Here is a 13,268-nt window from a genome sequence, read left to right as displayed (position 1 = left end):
TAAAATAATAGAGTTCCATATGAGACTGATGATGGTAACAGTGTAACTCTAGATATGGGAAGAAGCGACAAGAGTGAGTGTACTCCTGCACCAAGAGGCTAATAAGACAGCTGGTTCAGAGAATTTTGGGTACTGTTTTATGGCCTAGTCCAGTAACAGCACATTGAGTGGCCTGTCAACAAAACCTTTGCCAGAAGCAAAGGGGGATGAAATGGTCATGAAATGCCCCCCCTCTAAATCATGGTCAAGTTTATGACCAAGAAGGGGCTCTAGCAACTGAAAACTGACACTTGTCATCTACCTCTGCAAAGATTAAATCATGGCCACTGCAGCTGCTGACCTTCAACACCCCTGAAAAAAGTTCAGGGTGAAAATCAGGAATGAGGCACTCTGTGCTCTGGGAAAAACTGGCAGAATAGGTCTTCAGATAGATAGATCTTATCAGGAGAAGATTTTATGAGTCCCAATTCTTGCATCTTCTCATACCTAGAGAAACACTGACATCATTAATGGTCACATCTGCTTTGGCTACTAAGAATTGTACAATTAAAAGTCAAAATAGAATAGCTATGTCCAGACATCCAGGAAAATAACTAGGTGATACTATGGGTGTAATCTCAGACTAGACCTTGTATTGCTAAACACTTGAGTTTTCTGAGTCATGTCAGGCTTAGATGCCACCAGATATTCTAACAACAATGTCTGCTGGCAGCTAGTAACTGCAACGTTACTTTTTATAAAACTAGGCAACTGGCTACCTGGCTGCAAGTCTCCCCAAAGTGCCAGGTTCTGACTGGGTTTCAGACCTATTTTTCTTAAAAAGAAATGGGATTTATTTTGTCTACTAAAATCCCAACTGTCACTCCTCCAACTACTTCTAACTGGGTCTCTTACACCAAAATGGCAGACCAAGGGATTGAGATTTTAATCATAGAAGACTCAGATATAGGACTTGGAACTCAGGAACACTTCCAATTCAGTGTCTGTTCTCCAAGCTGAGGCAGTCCTATGCCCCATTTTGACAGAAACTTATCGCAGTCATAGTTGCCCAGTTCCCTGAGTTAAAACTGTGTAGGATCCCTGGGACTCTGGAATACAGGTCTCTTCTGTGTTCTCCATTTCTTGTCTGTAAGACATAGGCTTCATTCAGCCTCCTTGACCTTCCCTGAGTTCCAAAGGATAGATTCAAACAGTTGCTTATTAGGGAAGGGAGAGGATACAGAAACAGAGGAGGAACAATCAAATGGTAATTCAGCCTTGAGGTGGGGTCCTGGTTCCTACTCAAGAAATATGCATAACAATATCTTTGAGTTCTTCTGCAGAACTGGGGCCCTCACTCAGGTGGAGCATGGTAACTTCAGGCTGAGCACAAGATTCCTGGAGCACAGCTCTGTTGTCTCACCACCAACTAATCAGAACAAAGACACACCCCCTGAAGTCCTAACTCCAAATGTTGCCTTCTGTTTCTGGGGCCTAGTGATGACCATCCTTTTAGGCCTCCTGCTTCGCCCCTGTCTATTTTATCTCTGAGAGGGGCCAACAGTTTCAAACTAAATTGCTGTTCCTACAAGGGTAAATACTGATTTCAGGCACGAATACCTCGATTAAGATCAAGTAGAGAGAGACTTCTGCTCTGCTAGGCAGGCCTATGCCCATCCACAGCATGAAGAAGTTACAGAAGAAAGAGACCTCTGCCCCTATTCCCAAGAAGTATCTTGAATGTGAAGTCTCTCAGGGGGAGTTGTTAGGGGAAGCACACGCACTAAACTTGCCTACCCTGACCAGGCACCATAGTAACCATTTGCATGAGTTGCTTTAGGACAGGAAGTCCTGGTAAGGAACATGGAACTAATAAGCCACCACCAACTGGGAGAGTTCAGGAAAGGTCAAAAGGTGATACCACGTCTCTGACCACCTTCCAGAATCTTCCTTGCCGGCATCCATCTTGACTGACCAAGCAGTGCACCACCAGGAAGGACTCTGAGTCATGTCAACCAAAAATAAGTTGTACAACTTGAGAGTTGTGAGTTAAGTTTAATTTGGTGCATAATGACGACTGCAGCCCAGGAGGCAGCATCTCCAATAGCTCTGAGAGACTGCTCCAAAGCGGCAGTGGGGGAAAGTCTAAGGTTTTGGTGAAGAGGGAGTTCAATACCATGAAGCACTCAATTTACAAAAGGTTTTTTGTTAGTCATGAGGGTCTGATGTCACCATGAACGGATACAGTCCATGGGGTTGCAAAGAGTCGGACACCACTGAGCAACTTCAATTTCACTTTCACTTTCTAGATATAAGGAGATGCAAGGATTGACGACATATAATCTGTTCCTAAAAACATCCAACTATCTAAAGACCTGTCCCACCAGATTCCCTGGAGCACAGACTGCCTCACTAGACCCTGAACTCCCTCAGGGATTGTTGAAGGTCAACAGCTATAGAGGCAGATGGCAGAGCACTTCATTGTTCAGTCCTTGGCATGCTTTTGGTAAGTGCCAATTTGTAGTTCACACGGTCCCCTTGTGGTCATAAATCCAACCATACTTTGAGGGGCATTTCATGACCTTTTTGCCCTGCGTTACTGGGAAAGCTCGTTCCCAGTTCTGAAGAAGGTTTTTGTCGATAAGACACTCAATGTGCTATTACTGGACTAGGTCTTAATAGTCAAAGATCTCTGGACACCTGTCTTCTAATTATGGTCCAGGAAAGTATTCCGTCTTGTTACATCTTTTCATACCTAGAGTTACACTATTACAGTCATTGATCATATATCAAGCTATACATTTGATCAAGTGCTTCAAGTCTAGTCATCATTTCCGTTGGAGGCTCAGTCATATACTTGGTAATACAAGAAATAATAATCTTGTGAAACAAGAAAAATACAAATGATATAATTAATAACATTAGTGTAATTAAAAGTAAATATTTTAGTCATGAGCCTCCCACAGCAGTTTTTTGTTTTTGTTTTTTTTTAACAATCGTCAAGACTCGGGAATGGGTCACTTAAAGCAGAAATCTGATTTTTCATGTAGTTCTAATGTGTTACACTAAAGGATTTATTAGGTACAAAAATATAGCATTCGGTTTGAATTATAGCACAGATATCTCCCTGAGATGCTGTAAGGTGTCAAGGGCCTTGCAGTTGTGTAGCACTGACTTTCTCATCATAGAGATATCAGAATTCAATAGGCTAATAGCCTGGTTACTATAATTTAAAGCTTATGAAAGTTGTTAAGGCTTAGATATGATCAACTACATCCTCTGACCCCATTGAAGACACACACACACACACATACAAGCTGCTAAATGGTCATACCAGTAGAATACAGATCTTTGACCCATTGAGATCATACCAGTGCTAGATTGGTTAGGGTTACCTCTAACTTGTTAACATGTATGACCTTAAATTCATGAGAATCCCAGGCTACACCTTCGTATCCATCCCTGTAGATGTGAAGGCCATAAATTAGTGTAACAAATCCACTGAGCTCCATACCAATAACTCTCTCTAAGGGTAATAATAGATATAGTTCATAAAGCACCCAGCTTTGTTTCATAATTACCAGGTTGATCATTTTTAATATGATTTAATCCTTCCCAAAAAGGGTTAATATTAGGTTAATATGATTTAACCTAACCCAAAAAAGATGTCCTTTTCATTATAGGGAACTGGAATGCAAAAGTAGGAAGTCAGGAAACACCTGGAGTAACAGGCAAATCTGGCCTTGGAATACGGAATGAAACAGGGCAAAGACTAATAGAGTTTTGCCAAGTAAATGCACTGGTCATAGCAAACACCCTCTTCCAACGACACAAGAGAAGACTCTACACATGGACATCACCAGATGGTCAACACCAAAATCAGATTGATTATATTCTTTGCATCCAAAGATGGACAAGCTCTATACAGTCAACAACAAAAAAAAAAAAAAAAAAAAGACCAGGAGCTGACTGTGGCTCAGATCATGAACTCCTTATTGCCAAATTCAGACTTAAATTGAAGGAAGGAGGGAAAACCACTAGACCATTCAGGTGTGACCTAAACCAAATCCCTTATGATTATACAGTGGAAGTGAGAAATAGATTTAAGGGACTAGAGCTGATAGATAGAGTGCCTGAAGAACTATGGACTGAGGTTCATGACACTGTATAGGAGACAGGGATCAAGACCATCCCCCATGGAAAAGAAATGCAAAAAAGCAAAATGGCTGTCTGGGGAAGCCTTACAAATAGCTGTGAAAAGAAGAGAAGCGAAAATCAAAGGAGAAAAGGAAAGATATAAGTATCTGAATGCAGAGTTCCAAAGAAGAGCAAGAAGAGTTAAGAAAGCCTTCCTCAGCAATCAATGTAAAGAAATAGAGGAAAACAACAGAATGGCAAAGACTAGAGATCTCTTCAAAAAAATTAGAGATACTAAGGGAACATTTCATGCAAAGATGGGCTCAATAAAGGACAGAAATGATATGGACCTAACAGAAGCAGAAGATATTAAAAAGAGGTGGCAAGAATACACAGAAGAACTATGCAAAAAAGATCTTCACGACCCAGATAATCACGATGGTATGATCACTGACCTAGAGCCAGACATCCTGGAATGTGAAGTCAAGTGGGCCTTAGAAAGCATCACTACAAACAAAGCTAGTGGAGGTGATAGAATTCCAGTTGAGGTATTCCAAATCCTGAAAGATCATGTTAGAAAGTGCTGCACTCAATATGCCAGCAAAATTGGAAAACTCAGCAGTGGCCACAGGACTGGAAAAGGTCCGTTTTCATTCCAATCCCAAAGAAAGGCAATGCCAAAGAATGCTCAAACTCCTGCAAATTGCACTCATCTCACATGCTAGTAAAGTAATGCTCAAAATTATCCAAGCCAGGCTTCAGCAATATGTGAACCGTGAACTTCCTGATGTTCAAGCTGGTTTTAGAAAAGGCAGAGGAACCAGAGACCAAATTGCCAACATCTGCTGGATCATTGAAAAAGCAAGAGAATTCCAGAACAACATCTATTTCTGCTTTATTGACTATGCCAAAGCCTTTGACTGTGTGGATCACAATAAACTGTGGAAAATTCTGAAAGAGATGGAAATACCAGACCACCTGGCCTACTTCTTGAGAAATCTGTATGCAGGTCAGGAAGCAACATTTAGAACTGGACATGGAACAACAGACTGGTTCCAAATAGGAAAAGGAGTACGTCAGAACTGTATATTGTCACCCTGCTTATTTAACTTATATGCAAAGTACATCATGAGAAACGCTGGAGTGGAAAAAGCACAAGCTGGAATCAAGATTGCTGGGAGAAATATCAATAACCTCAGATATGCAGATGACACCACCCTTATGGCAGAAAGTGAAGAGGAACTCAAAAGCCTCTTGATGAAAGTGAAAGAGGAGAGTGAAAAAGTTGGCTTAAAGCTCAACATTCAGAAAACGAAGATCATGGCATCCAGTCCCATCACTTCAGGGGAAATAGATGGGGAAACAGTGAAAACAGTGTCAGACTATATTTTTTTTGGGCTCCAAGATCACTGCAGATGGTGACTGCAGCCATGAAATTAAAAGACTCTTACTCCTTGGAAGAAAAGTTATGACCAACCTAGATACCATATTGAAAAGCAGAGACATTACTTTGCCAACAAAGGTCCGTCTAGTCAAGGCTATGGTTTTTCCAGTGGTCATGTATGGATGTGAGGGTTGGACTGTGAAGAAAGCTGAGGGCCAAAGAATTGATGCCTTTGAACTGTGGTGTTGGAGAAGACTCTTGAGAGTCCCTTGGACTGCAAGGAGATCCAACCAGTCTATTCTGAAGGAGATCAGTCCTGGGATTTCTTTGGAAGGAATGATGCTAAAGCTGAAACTCCAGTACTTTGGCCACCTCATGCGAAGAGTTGACTCATTGGAAAAGACTCTGATGCTGGGAGGGATTGGGGGCAAGAGGAGAAGGGGACGACAGAGGATGAGATGGCTGGATGGCATCACCGACTCGATGGACGTGAGTCTGAATGAACTCCAGGAGTTGGTGATGGAAAGGGAGGCCTGGCGTGCTGCGATTCATGGGGTCACAAAGAGTTGGACACAACTGAGCGACTGAACTGAACTGAACCCTTCCGAGCATAGAGGAGCTTTTAAACTTAAATGACCATAGCCTGCTGTTAACCATGTAGATCTACCCAATAATTGTGGGATTTTTACTTTTCATAGATGAGAGGTTAATTTTTTTATTGAGACTTAGCTCATCACTCCATTTGAGTTTAAATGACCCTAAGAGAAATCTTAAATCTATGGCCAGGATCACAGCAGGTATTATTAACTGGCCAGGTGAGAGAATCCCATCTAGTAATATCATGAAGATAGAACAGGACTGAACACTCATCTAAAATAAATTTCCTTGTGAGTATCCCTAGAGAACAGAAATCCACCAAGGTAACTCAGAAGTACTAGACACAGGTAACTGGCCACAACCAAACAATTGGATTGCGTTTTAAACTAACATAGAATCGTGTCCATGATAGAAAAATTTGATTAATAGGCATAGGTCCAAGGAATGAAGAAAACATTATAAATGATCATAAAAGTCAAATCAGCATCTTGGGCAAGCTGTCTACTTCTGATGTCATCTTCTTCTTAACCTAGTGTAGTGTAGTTTCCTCTGTTTGAGCATTGTTTTAAGGTGAGTTTGAGGTCAGCAGGCCTCTCTATAGACCAGTCCAGCTTAGGGGCCTTTTGGAAGTGGGAGTTAACCCAAGAGTCAATTTCCCTTTAATTTCACTGGGCATGAGCTAGTTAAGAGTTCCTGATAGAAAGGTCCTTCCATCCAGGTTGGAGACAGTTCTTTAAATTATATCTTCTTCCAGTCTTGATTGAAGGTCATGTATGAGGCACCTGATCTTCATTTAAAGACAGATAACTGAGATAAGCTTCAGAAAAAATCCTAGAGTGTCCTTTAATAATTCAATTTTACTTTAATATACCCTAACAGCAAAGAACCATCAAGAAAATGAGTCTTAGTAGATACAGAACTCCATCAACAAACTGGGATTTAACATTCATTGAAACATCTCTTTCTACCTAAAATCACCATCATTTTTACCAAATATAACCAAATTGAGACCTGTTTGTAATATAGGTTTGCTCTCAGTAAACTTGGCCTGATGACTTATATAACCATAATTGGTCATAGACTTCTTTGCTTTGCTGAGACTTTTATAGAGTCTCAGACTGAACTTTTAAAATAAGAGCTTTCAGGGCTAGGAAAGTCATGCCAAAGGCTTATCACAAATTTTGCCTAACAGATCTAAGTAAACTCCTCCTTTCTCAAGGTCTCCAAAATTCCTTGAGATTTCTGTACCTGTTATTGAGATAATCTTCCTAACTTATCTGATAAATTTACTGGAAACTAAGGGTTTCCAAGCTCTGGAGGGTTCAGATAGAGAGAAAATATTAAATGTTTCAATTTGTTTTATAAAATATAATTTTATACCAAATTATAATTTTTATACCAAATTTATAAATATAATTTTATACCAAAATATAATTTTTACCAAATTACTGTCATAATTCATTTGAGGGGAAGGTTTCTTTACACCTGGAAAACACAGATTCAAATCAGTAATTTTTCAGAGAGAAACCATAAAAGTTATAAGCATATTCACCAGTTCATTCCGTCTTTTTGTTAAACTTTGTGAAGTCATCAGGTTTTCTATTAGAATTTTTACACAGTTCAGAAACTGGTATTTATCCAAAAGTCCTTTTTATAAATCTTGAAGGGGTAAAACGTGGTTAGTGCTATGACAATATTTTGAGATAGCAACTAGTATTATGCCTGGTAACATTTTACCCAAACATATCAGAATTCAAGGAACTTTATACAGTTTCTAGGGTATCTATATTAATAACATTTACCATACAATATAACCCGAGACTTATTGCTAACTTGACAATACCCTCCATGTAATTCTATATACAAAATGAACCTAATTAGTGTAATATCTCTCTCTGGGATGTTTCAGGGGCCCTCTGAAGCATCCCAAAGTTAGCTAGAAATCTGCTTCATTAGAATGACTTAGGAAGTTTTGTGAATAAATATCAAAAAGTTTTAGAACACTCAGTCAGATGGGATTATAGGTCAATGTGAAACAATACTTAGCCAAAAATTAGCCAAAGTAACAATAAGGGATTTCAGAACAGATCATTTATGAGATAAAGAAACTTAAATCTATTATCAGTTCAGTTCAGTTCAGTCACTCAGTGTCCATCTCTTTGCGACCCCATGAACCGCAGTGCACCAGGCCTCCCTATCCATCACCAACTCCTGGAGTCCACCCAAACCCACGTCCATTGAGTTGGTGATGCCATCCAACCATCTCATCCTCTGTCATCCCCTTCTCCTCCTGCCCTCAATCTTTCCCAGCATCAGGGCCTTTTCACACCAGGCGGCCAAAGTATTGGAGCTTCAGCTTCAACATCAGTCCTTCCAATGAACACCCAGGACTGATCTCCTTTAGGATGGACTGGTTGGATCTCCTAGCAGTCCAAGGGACTCTCAAGAGTCTTCTCCAGGGGGCGGTCCTAGGATGGCGGAGGAATAGGATGGGGAGGCCACTTTCTCCCCCACAAATTCATCAGAAGAACATTTGAACACTGAGTAAATTCCACAAAACAACTTCTGAATGCCAGCAAAGGACATCAGGCACCCAGAAATGCAGACCATTGTCTTCCAAAGGAGGTAGGAAAAGATATAAAAGAAAAAAAGTGAGACAAAAGAGGTAGGGACGGAGCTCCGTCCTGGGAAGGGAGTCTTAAAAAAAGAGAAGTTCCAAACACCAGGAAACATTCTCACTGCCGAGTCTGTGGTGAGCCTTGGAACCACAGAGGGCAACATAACCGGGAGGAAAAATAAATAAATAATTAAAACCCACAGATTATGTGCCCAACGGTAACTCCCCCAGCAGAGAAGCAGTACAGACACCTGCATTTGCCACTAGCAAGCAGGGGCTGGGCAGGCAGGCGTGGGCTGCATTGCTTAGAGTAAGGACCGAGCCTGAATGCCCCAAGGGCAATCTGAGGGAACTAACTTGGGCTAGCAAACCAGACTGCAGGATAGCCACCACGTGAAAAGCCCTAACCTAAGACATTGCCAGGCCTGCTCACAGAACAAAGGACTGACTAGAGCTACGTGAAAAGCCCTAACCTAAGACACCATCAGGCCCACTCACAGAACAAAGGACTGAGCAGAGCTAACAGGCTGCAGACCATCCCCCTCCGGTGACAGGCAGCCAGAGCCAGAAGAGGGCAATCGCGGCCCTGGAGAGGCATTATCTACCAAACTGCAAGCAGGCTTCGTTGCTAACTAAGACATCTTGGGATTCTGGACGATCAACATCCGCCTGAGAAGGTGCGCTGGTTGTACACCCAGAAAACCGAGCAGCAGGAACGGGGCAGGCGATAAGTCGCAGCGACCACGCTCGCCAAACACCTGGTCACCTGAGCTGCTCGGACCTGGGAAGGGCACAAAACACAGGCCCAACCGAGTCTGCGCTTCTGAGGACTACCTGAGTACCTGAACCTGAGCGGCTTAGACCTGGGAAGTGCAAACAACCCAGTGCCAGCCTCAGACAGTTCCTGGCAGAGCAACCTAGAGCCTAAGCAGTGTAGACAGGGAAAGCACACACGCCATGAACTGGGGCAAACCCAATGTGGCCGAGACACTGTGAGCACACACCAGTGTTATTTGTTTGCAGTGTCCCTCCCTCCCCACAGCACGACTGAACAAGTGAGCCTAAAATAGTGTCCACCACCGCCCCTTGTGTCAGGGGGCAAATTAGCCATTGAAGAGACCAGCAAACAGAAGAAGCTTAAACCAGAGAGAACCTCCTTGGAAGTGACAGGAGCAATAGCTTAAAACCCTGTAGTTAACACCGGCTACATAGGAAGGGGCCTATAGATCTTGAGAAAATAAGCCAGATCAAGGAACTATCCGAAGATGAACTGACCCCACACTGCCCACAACAACAGCAGAGAAAGTCTTAGATATATTTTTACTATTTTTACTATCATTCTTATTTTTTATTAATTAAAAAAATTTTAAGCCCTCTATTACTCCTTTAATTTTCATTTTTATAACCTACTATTACTTTGCAAAAAAAAAAGAGACCTTATTTTTTAAAAAAAACTTCATATATATTTATATTTTATAATTTGTGTGACTTTTTTTTTTCTTTAATATTGTATTTTTGAAAATCCAAACTCTAGATTTTTAATCTGTGCTTTTTGGTATTTGTTATCAATTTTGTACCTTTAAGAACCCAATCTTCAGTACCCATTTTTACTTGGGAGCAAGATTACTGGTTTGACTGCTCTCTCCCCCTTTAGACTCTCCTTTTTCTCCACCAGGTTGCCTCTATCTCCTTCCTCCCCCTTCTCTTCTCTACCCAACCCTGTGAATCTCTTTGTGTGTTCCAGACGGTGGAGAACACTTAGGGAACTGATTACTGGCTGGATCTGTCTCTCTCCTTTTGATTCCCCCCTTTATCCTCCTCGCCACCTCTGTCTCCGTCCTCCCTCTTCTCTTCTCTGTATAACTCCGTGAACATCTCTGAGCAGTCCAGACTGTGGAGCGCACATAAGGAAATGATTACTGGCTAGCTTGCTCTCTCCTCTTTTGATTCCACTGCATCTCATTCAGGTCACTTCTAACTCCCTCCTCCCTATTCTCTTCTCCATATAACTCTGTGAGCCTCTCTGGGTGTCCCTCACAGTGGAGAAACTTTTCATCTTTAACCTAGATGTTTTATCAATAGTGCTGTATAGATGGAGAAGTCTTGAGGCTACTGTAAAAATAAGACTGAAAACCAGAAGCAGGAGGCTTAAGTCCAAATCCTGAGAACACTAGAGAACTCCTGACTCCAGGGAGCATTAATGGACAGGAGCTCATCAAACGCCTCCATACCTACACTGAAACCAAGCACCACCCAAGGGCCAACAAGTTCCAGAGCAAGACATACCATGCAAATTCTCCAGCAGCACAGGAACACAGCCCTGAGCTTCAATATACAGGCTGCCCAAAGTCATTCCAAACCCATTGACATCTCATAACTTATTATTGGACACTTCATGGCACTCCAGAGAGAAGAAATCCAGCTCCACCCACCAGAACACAGACACAAGCTTCCCAAACAAGGAAACCTTGACAAACCACCTATAGAACCCCACCCACAGTGAGGAAACGCCACAATAAAGAGAACTCCACAAACTGCCAGAATATAGAAAGGCCACCCCAAATGCTGCAGTATAAACAAGATGAAAAGACAGAGGAATACCAAGCAGGTAAAGGAACAGGATAAATGTCCATCAAACCAAACAAAAGAGGAAGAGATAGGGAATCTACCTGGTAAAGAATTCCCAATAATGATGAGAAAATGATCCAAAATCTTGAAAAGAAAATGGAATCACAAATAAATAGCCTGGAGACAAGGATTGAGAAGATGCAAGAAAGGTTTAACAAGGACATGGAAGTGTCACGCAAGTGTATGTTCCTCGGTTCTTTGTCTCGTCACAACAAAGATTTGGAGCAACAGACATTAAAGCCCTCGGCGCGTCACAGCTCTCAGGTCTTGGACAAACCATGCTACAGCTCTTAGGCAAATCAGTGTTACAGCTCCATTTTATTTAGAAGATAGCAGGAGAATCCAAGACTCGAAGAGAAGAGAGTGGAGGAGCGCACACACGCGGGAGAGAGAGAGTCCGTGAGAAAGCATTTTGGCTCCTCCTTTTATACGTTTTTTCCTCTACCGGGGTCTGCCCTATGCAAATTGGGCTTAGGCAGGAGTGCTGTTTGTTCTGCCTGAAGTCTTCACTCTGGTCCTCGGACCTTCCTTTGACCTTGTCTTTTAGTCACCGCCATTTTGGACTCCTTTTCCCTATTCTACCTACCTAACATTCTCCCCTCAAGAGATGGGAGGCCCAATTCTTTGGGAATAGGGGCGTCGAGGTCTTTCTGGCTACTTCCTGCTGAACTGGGACGGTGAGGGGTATTGGGCCTCCCCCTCTTGCTAGTCTCAAGCCTCAGAGTCCTTATAGCGGTGTCCAAGGGTGTGTGATATTTTCCATGGTTGGCTTTGTTGAACTGGCACTGCATGTTGTAGCTGGTTGATCTGGGCAGAGACAAAACAGGTTAGACAATTGACAGTACACGGAATAATCATAAGCATCATCAATATAGCATAACAAGGACTAGTAGGGGCATTGGTCAATTTTAAATTCACATGGCCAGGATGGCTCAAGTCTCTCCTTGTTCAGGGATCAGAAGATCTATCTCCTGTCTGTTTTGGAGTACAGTCTCTGTCACTCTGTGTTGGCTCCTTAGAGTTATCCTGAGAAATCTTATCCCCAGAAACCAGATTTTGGGGGTGTTCATTAGAATGGCACTCATTGGTAGTCCTGAATAAGTATCTGAGCTCTCCCAGGGGCTCACAGGTGTATTGAGTGTCCTCTTCTGTTTTATTCCACGGCTTGACTCGTGAGTAGTGAATCCAGGAGTCATGTCCTGGTACCTTGACTGCTGTGGGGGTAGAAAGTATTACAGGGTAGAGTCCCTTCCATGTGGGCTGGAGTTGAGCCTTTGGGGGCCCATCTTTCCAGACTTCAATTAGGACTTGAGTCCCTGGAGCATATAGTGGTGACTCTTTAGAATCTTTTGGGTCCTGGTTCATACCCCACAAGCGTATATCCTGTTGGAATTGCCCAATGGCCATGGTATAAGACTGGAGGGTCTGAACCTCTGGATCTAGGAAGAGGTCATTGACATAAACAAAAGGTCTCCCATATAGCATCTCATAAGGACTAAAACTAACCTGTTCCTTAGGGGCAATGCAGGTGCAGAGGAGAGCTATTGGTAAAGCCTCCTTCCATCCCAGGGAGGTCTCTTGGGTTATCTTTTTTATCACTGATTTTAAGAACTGATTGGCTCTTTCTACTTTTCCTGAAGATTGAGGCCTCCAGGCACAATGGAGATAATAAGTAATTCCCAATGCTTTCGAGACCCCTTGGGTGAACTTAGAAGTAAATAATGTCCCATTGTCACTTTGTAATGACCTGGGCAGACCAAATCTTGGAATGATTTCATGGAGCAGTTTTTTTTTTTTTTTTTTTACCACCTCCTCAGCCTTCTCAGTCTGGGTGGGAAAGCCTTCAATCTATCCTGTGAATGTATTTATCATGACTAATACAATCCCTCTAGGGATTTTGTCTGAAGAAATAAAAAAAGAGTCAAT

The sequence above is a fragment of the Bubalus kerabau genome, chromosome X (genome assembly GCF_029407905.1).
Source record: "Bubalus kerabau isolate K-KA32 ecotype Philippines breed swamp buffalo chromosome X, PCC_UOA_SB_1v2, whole genome shotgun sequence".
In the NCBI taxonomy this organism is placed as follows: domain Eukaryota; kingdom Metazoa; phylum Chordata; class Mammalia; order Artiodactyla; family Bovidae; genus Bubalus; species Bubalus kerabau.
Note: the sequence above shows the minus strand (reverse complement) of the source record.